The sequence below is a fragment of the Rattus rattus genome, chromosome 3, assembly GCF_011064425.1.
Source record: "Rattus rattus isolate New Zealand chromosome 3, Rrattus_CSIRO_v1, whole genome shotgun sequence".
NCBI classification, from domain to species: domain Eukaryota; kingdom Metazoa; phylum Chordata; class Mammalia; order Rodentia; family Muridae; genus Rattus; species Rattus rattus.
The window spans coordinates 34056187-34064459 of NC_046156.1; the positions used below are offsets into that span (position 1 = coordinate 34056187).

At 38.9% G+C, this 8273-nt stretch overlaps 1 pseudogene; it reads left to right on the forward strand.

Annotated features, from left to right (window-relative positions):
• The first annotated feature begins 300 nt into the window (after positions 1-300).
• LOC116896283 lies at positions 301-2310 on the forward strand (annotated as a pseudogene).
• Positions 2311-8273: the final 5963 nt, after the last annotated feature.

Genomic DNA, 8273 nt, shown 5'->3' on the forward strand with positions numbered 1-8273 from the left:
TAAAAATACTGAAATACAATGCAATGAAATCTTACATCCAGTAGAGTTCAAACAAGCCATGATGAAAAATGGGATAAAAGGCTTAAGGATTAATAGTTTCCAATCTTAAAACAATTACTGATAGAGAGAAAACAATATAATGAAGGCCAAAATTATAATTTATTTATTGCAAATGTTATAGTTGACCAATCAGAAATCATAGCTTAACAATATTGAGATTAACTCATTGAACGAGGAGTCAGCTCCCGGGTCTCTGCATGGTCTTTTCGTCAGCATAGCTGGGCCTAGACACAAGCAATCATGTTTAAGGGACCTGCAGTTGGCATTGATCTTGGCACCACCTACTCCTGTGTGGGTGTCTTCCAGCATGGAAAGGTGGAAATAATCGCCAATGACCAGGATAACCGCACCATGCCGAGCTCTGTTGCTTTCACTGACACAGAACAATTAATTGGGGATGTGGCCAAGAATCAGGTTGCAATGAACCCCACCAACACAGTTTTTGATGCCAAATGTCTCATTGGATGTAGGTTTGATGATGCTGTTGTTCAGTCTGACATGAAGCACTGGCCCTTCATGGTGGTGAATGATGCAGGCAGGCCCAAGGTCCAAGTTGGACACAAAGGGGAGACAAAAAGTTTCTACTCTGAGGAAGTGTTCTCAATGGTTCTGACAAAGATGAAAGAAATTGCAGAAGCTTACCTTGGAAAGACTGTTACCAATGCCGTGGTCATAGTTGGAGCTTACTTCAATGACTCTCAGCGGCAGGCAACAAAAGACGCTGGAACTATTGCTGGCCTCACTGTACTTCAAATTATCAATGAGCCACCTGCTATTGCCTACGACTTAGATAAGAAGGTCAGAGCTGAAAGGAATGTGCAGATTTTTGACATGGGAGGTGGCACTTTTGATGTGTCAATCCTCACTATCGAGGATGGAATTTTTGAAGTCAAATCAACAGCTGGAGACACCCACTTGGGTGGAGAAGACTTTGACAACCAAATGGTCAACCATTTAATTGCTGAGTTTAACCAAAAGCACAAGAAGGACATCAGTGAGAACAAGAGAGCTGTCCGGTGTCTCTGCCCTGTCTGTGAGTGGGCCAAGCGCACCCTCTCTTCCAGCACCCACATCAGTATTGAGATTGATTCTCTCTATGAGGGAATTGACTTCTACACCTCCACTACCTGTGCTCGATTTGAGGAATTGAATGCTGACCTGTTTCGTGGCACACTGGACCCTGAAGAGAAGACACTTTGAGATGCCAAACTAGACAACTCACAGATTCATGATATTGTTCTGATGGATGGTTCTACCAGAATCCCCAAGATTCAGAAACTTCTGCATGACTTCTTCAATGGGAAAGAACTGAATAAGAGCATTAACCCTCATGAAGCTGTTGCCTATGGTGCAGCCATTATATCTAGAGACAAGTCTGAGAATGTTCAGGATTTGCTGCTCTTGGATGTCACTCCTCTTTCCCTTGGGATTGACACTGCTGGTGGAGTCATGACTGTCCTCATCAAGCGCAATATCACCATTCCCACCAAGCAGACCCAGACTTTCACGACCTACTCTGACAACCAGCCAGGTGTGCTCATCCAGGTGTATGAAGGTGAAAGGGCCATGGCCAAGGACAACAACTTGCTTGGGAAATTTGGGCTCACAGGCATACCTCCAGCACCCCGTGGGGTACCTCAGATTGAGTTTACTTTTGACATTGATGCCAATGGCATCCTCAATGTTTCTGCTGTAGATAAGAGCACAGGAAAGGAGAACAAGATCACCATCACCAATGACAAGGTCTGCTTGAGTAAGGAGGATATTGAGTGCATGGTTCAAGAGGCTGAGAAGTACAAAGCTGAGGATGAGAACCAGAGAGAAATGGTTTCCTCCAAGAACTCACTGGAGTCTTATGTTTTCAACAACTGTTCAAGATGAGAAACTTCAAGGCAAGATCAATGATGAAGACAAACAGAAGATTCTTGACAAGTGCAATGAAATCATCAGCTGGCTGGATAAGAACCAGACTCCAGAGAAGGAAGAATTTGAGCATCAGCAGAAAGAACTGGAGAAGGTCTGCAACCCTATCATTACCAAGCTGTACCAGAGTGCTGGTGGCATGCCTGGAGGAAAGCCTGGTAGCTTCCCTGGTGGGGGAGCTCCTCCATCTGGTGGTGTTTCTTCAGGCCCCAACATTGAAGAGGTGGATTAAGTCAGTCCAAGTAGAGGGTATAGCATTGTTCCTCAGGGACCCAAAACAAGTAACATGGAATAATAAAACTATTTAAATTGGCACCACAAAAAAAGCATATTGAGGTGAAAGCTGTTACTGTTCTATTGCCAAAAGGTTATGCCGTGCATGACCAAGGTAAGTCTTATAAAGGAATCATTTAACTAGCAATTTTTTAAAAGTTTTAGAGGTTAGTTCATGATCATTGTGGTGAGAAGTTCAGGTATGACATTAAAACAGTATATGAGGGCTTTATACTAGATCCATAGGGTAGTGAGCAGAGAGATGAGAGAGAGAGAGGGGGCGGGGGGGAGATGAGAAAACCTAATGCCCAAGCCAAGGGAATACCTTTTCCAACAAGATTATATAAACTCCAACAAGGCCCCAACTTTGAATTCTTCTTAAATAGTTCAACTAATTTGGGATTAAGTATTCAAACATATGAGCCTATGGAATGGCATTTTTAGTCAAATAAAGCCAACACATTCCACTCACTGGCTTTCATAGTCTTGTAGCCATATCATAGTTTATAATCATTTAGTCAAAAGTCCCAATAGTCTACCACAGTAAAGCAGTTTATAAGTCCAATGTCCATTCTGAGACCTAAGCCAATCTATTAACAGTAACATCACATAGACTCAACCAAGGAACAAACAAACAAACAAACATACAAATTAAAAACAAAAACAAATAAAGAAAAACACAGAATATACAAGACAAAAAGCTAGAAGCACAAGCTCTAAATTCCGCCTTAGATGGCTCTCCCCTTGTGATGATAGTTCTTTGAAACATACTTTTTTCTCCTGATCTAATCCCATACTTTGTTAGCAACTTGGCTTGGTAGATACCCCGTGGCTCTGGCACCTCTAACATCTTGGAATCTTCACCACAATCCAGCCTTCGCAATTAAAGCTTCATGCCAGGGCCTCCCAATCAACCCCACAGTGGTGCTTGTGACACATGCCTAGAAAGCCCTTAGCCAGAAGCTTTCCTTAACATTAGGAAGATACGAAATCCTTTTTCTTCTATCTTTCTTGACACTGAATCCAGAACCTTGTGTCTAAAGGCTTTGATTTTTCTTGCTACCTGATCCCTCCAGGACTTAAAGTGGTATAAACTGTACAAACTTTTATTTGTTGATGGCTTTTTTAGGTAGAGAAAATTATTCAGGTCTATTTCTTTAACAAGGTGAAGGATTACTTGATGTAGTCTTTTATTACTTTTATCATTTTCTTACATTTAGCATTAGACTTTCTTAACACTTCTCTTCTATCAGCACAAGATGTGCCTACGACAATATATTCCCTGGTCTTACTTGCCCCTCAAACATTATACCTTGTATATCTTATTGCCTTGCTTGTCCCTATTCTATCTATCTATCTATCTATCTATCTATCTATCTATCTATTCATCTATCTATCTATCTATCATCTATCATCTATCTATCATCTATCATCTATCTATCTATCTATCTATCTATCTATCTATCTATCTATCTATGGATGTTTTTATAAACATTTCAAATGTTATTCCCTTTCCTGGTTTTCCTTCGATAAGCCCCCTGTCCCATCTCCCTCTCCCTTCATCTGTAAGGGTATTCCTTCTCCCCAACCACCCTACTTCCCACCTAACTGCACTGACATTCTCCGACACTGGGGGATCCAGCCTTGGTAGGACCAAGGGCTTTTCCTCCCATTGGTGCTCAGCAAGGCTATCCTCCACTATTTAAGCAGTTGGAGCCATGGATCTGTCCGTGTGTACACTTTGGGTAATTGTTTAGTCCCTGAGAGCTGTGGTTGGTTAGTATTGTTGTTTTTATGGGGTTGCAAACCCCTTCAGCTCCTTCAATCCTTCCCTAACTCCTTCAATGGGGACCCTGTTCTCAGTTCAATGGTTTGGTGCTAGCATTGGCCTCAGTATTTGACATGCTCAGGTTGAGCCCTTTAGGAGATAGCTATATCAGGCAACTGTCAGCATGCACTTCTTGGATTCATCCATATTGTCTAGCTTTAGTGACTGTATATACATCAACTATATACCCATGGGGGCAGGCTCTAAATGGCCATTCCTTCAGTGTCTGCTCCAAAATTTGTCTCTATATCTCCTCCTAAAAATAATTTTCTTCTCCCTTTTAAGAAGGACTGAGGCATCCCCACTTTGGTTGTCTTTCTTGAGCTTCATGTGGTCTGTGTATTGTATCTTGGGTAATTTGAGCTTTTGGACTAATATCTACTTATCAGTGAGTGCATACCATGTGTGATTTTTTTTCAGGGGGCGGGGAATTGGGTTACCACACCTAGGATGATATTTCCTATTTCTATCCATTTGCATAAGAATTTCATGAAGTCATTGTTTTTTGATAGCTGAGTAATACTCCATTTTGTACATGTACCCCACTTTCTGTATCCATTCCTCTGTTGAAGGACATCTAGATTCTATCCAGCTTCTGGCTATTATAAATAATGTTGCTATTAACATAGTGGAGCATGTATTTTTGTTATATGTTGGAGAATCATTTGGGTATATGCCCAGGAGAGGTATAGCTGGGTCCTCAGGTAGTAGAATGTCCAATTTTCTGAGGAACCCTCCAGACTGATTTCCAGAGTGATTGTACCAGTTTGCAGTCCCACCAACAATGGAAGATTGTTCCTCTTTCTCCACATCCTTGCCAGCATCTGATATCACTTGAGTTTTAGATATTAGCCATTCTGACTGGTATGAGGTGAAATCTCAGGGTTGTTTGATTTGCATTTCCCTGATGATTAAGGATGTTGAACATTTTGTTAGGTACTTAGTCATTCGATATACCTCAGTTGAGGATTCTTTGTTTAGTCCTGTACCCCATTTTTAATGAGGTTATTTGATTCTCTGGAGTCTAAGTTCTTGAGTTCTTTGTATATTGGATATTAGCCATCTATTAGATGTAGGATTGGTAAAATCTTTTTCGAATCTGTTGGTTGCTGTTTTGTCCTACTGACAGTGTCCTTTGCCTTTCAGAAGCTTTATGAGGTCCCATTTGTTGATTCTTGATTTTAGAGCATAAGCCAATGTTGTTTTGTTCAGGAAATTTTTCCAGTGCCTGTGTGTTCGAGACTCTTCCCCACTTTTTCTTCTGTTAGGTTGAGTGTATCTAGTTGTATGTGGGAGTCCTTGATTCATTTGGACTTAAGCTTTGTGTAGGACAAAAAGAATGGGTCGATTTGCATTCTTCTCCATGCTGACCTCCAGTTGAACCATCACCATTTGTTGAAAATGATATCTTTTTTCCATTGGATTGTTTTAAATCCTTTCTCAAAGATCAAGGGACCACAGGTCTGTGGGTTCACTTCTGGGTCTTCAATTTTATTCCATTGATCTGCCTGCCTGTGTCTGTAACAATAGTAAGCAGTTTTTATCACTATTGCTCTGTAATACTGCTTGAGTTAAGGGATGATGATTCCCCCAGTTCTTTAATTGTTAAGAATACGTTTCGCTATCCTGTTTTGTTTTATTTTGTTTGTTATTCCAAATGAATTTGCAAGTTGCTCTTTCTAACTCCATGAAGAATTGAGTTGGAATTTTGATTTTGATTGCATTGAATCTGTAGATTGATTTTGGCCAACTGTCCATTTTTACTCTATTAATCCTGCCAATGTGTAAGCATGGGAGATCTTTCCATCTTCTGAGATCTTCAATTTCTTTCTTCAGAGACTTGAAGTTCTTGTCATACAGATCTTTCACTTGCTTGGTTAGAATCATACTGAAGTATTTTATGTTATTTGTGACTATTGTGAAGAGTGTCATTTCCCTAATTTCTTTCTCAGCCTGTTTATTCTTTGATTAAAGGAAGCCTACTGATTTGTTTGACTTAATTTTATACACAGCCACTCTGCTGAAGTTGTTAATCAGGTTTAGTAGTTCACTGGTGGAAATTTTGGGGTCCCTTAATTATACTATCATATCATTTCAAATAGTGATATTTTCTCCATTTACTTGATGTTGGCTACTGGTTTGCTTCCTTTCCAATCTCATGAAGGGAGTATCCAAATTTTTCTCAGCATCAATGAACTCCTTTGTTTGTCTTATATAATGATTACATTGATGGATTTCTATATATTGAGAATTCAAATATATATAGGTTGAGAAAGAGAATTTTATTGAGATTTTTGCAACATCATCTAGTCCCTTGTTTAGTGTGATTTTATTCAAATTTTCTCTCCATTTAGTTTGTGGATCAGTTTGGACAGTATTGGTATTGGGTCTTCTATGAAGGTCAGATAGTATTCTGCACTAAACCCATCTGGTCGGGGCTTTTTTTTTTTTTTTTTTTTTTTGGTTTGGGAGACTTTTAACAATGGACTATTTAGATGGTTTATTGGTTTATGTGATCCTGATTTAACTTTGGTACCTGGAATCAATCTAGAAAATTGTCCATTTCATCCAGATTTTCCAGTTTTGTTCAATATAAGCTTTTGTAGGAGGAATTGATGATTTTTAATTTCCTCAGATTCTGTTGTTATATCTCCCCTTTTCATTTCTGATTTTGTTAATTTGAATACATGCTCTGTGTCCTCTCGTTAGTCTAGCTAAGGGTTTATCTATCTTGTTGATTTTCCCAAAGAACCAGCTCCTGGTTTTGTTGATCTTTTGTATAATCCTTTCTGTTTCTACTCTGTTGATTTCAGGCCTAAATTTGATTATTTCCTGCCATCGAGTCCTCTTCTATATATTTGGTTTTTGTTGTTGCTAATGTTGTTGTTGCTGTTATTGTTTTGTTGTTGTTGTTGTTCTAGTGCTTTTAGGTGTGCTGTCAATTTGCTAGCTAGTATATGCTCTCTTTAGTTTCATTTTGGAGGAACTCAGAGCTGTGAGTTGTCCTCTTAGCACTGCTTACATTGTATACCATAAGTTTGGGTATGATGTGCCTTCAATTTCAATAAATTCTAAAGAGTCTTTAATTTTGTTTATTATTTCTTCATTGATCAAATTATCATTGAGTAGAGTGTTGTTCAACTTCCACGTATATGTGGGCTTTCTGTTATTTTGTTGTTATTGAAAACCGGCCTTAGTTTATGGTGATCTGATAGGATGCATGGTATTATTTCAATATTCTTATATCTGTTGAGACATGTTTTGTGACAAATTATATGGTAAATTTTGGAGAAGGCACCATGAGGTGCTGAGAAGGAGGTATATTCTTTTGTTTTAGGATGAAATGTTCTGTAGATATCTGCTAAATCCATATGGTTCATAACTTCTCTTGGTTTCTCTGTGTCTCTCTTTAGTTTCTGTTTCCATGATCTGTCCATTGGTGAGAGTGGATGTTGAAATTGTCCACTATTATCGTGTGAGGTGCAATGTGTGCTTTGAGCCTCAGTAAGGTCTCTTTTATGAATATAGGTGCCCTTGCATTTGGAGTATAGATATTCTGAATTGAGAGTTCATCTTGGTGAATTTTTCCTTTGATGAATATGAAGTATCCTCATGTTTTTGGATAACTTTTGGTTGAAAGTCAATTTTTTTTCAATATTGGAATGACTATTCCAGCTTGTTTCTTCGGACCATTACTTGGAAAGCTGTTTTCCAGTCTTTTATTTTATTCTGAGGTAGTGTTTGTTTGTGTCACAGAGGTGTGTTTCCCGCATGCAGCAAAATTCTGGGTGCTCTTTATGTTTCCATCTGTTAGTCTATTTCTTTTTTAATGGGGAATTGAGTCCATTGATGTTAGAAGCTATTAAGAAATAGTGCTTGTTTTTTCCTGTTATTTTTGTTGTTAGAAGTGGAATTATGTTTGTGTCCTTTCTTCTTTTGGGTTCGCTGCAATGAGATTACTTTCTTACTTTTTCTAGGGTGTAGTTTCCCTCATTGTGTTGGAGTTTTCCATCTATTTTCCTTTGTAGGGCTGGATTTCTGGAAAGATATTGCATAAATTTGGTTTTGTCATGGAATATCTTGGTTTCTCCATTTATGTTAATTGAGAGTTTTGCTGGATATAGTAGCCTGACTGGCATTTGTGTTCTCTTAGAGTCTATATGCATTTGCTCAGGATCTTCTGGCTTTC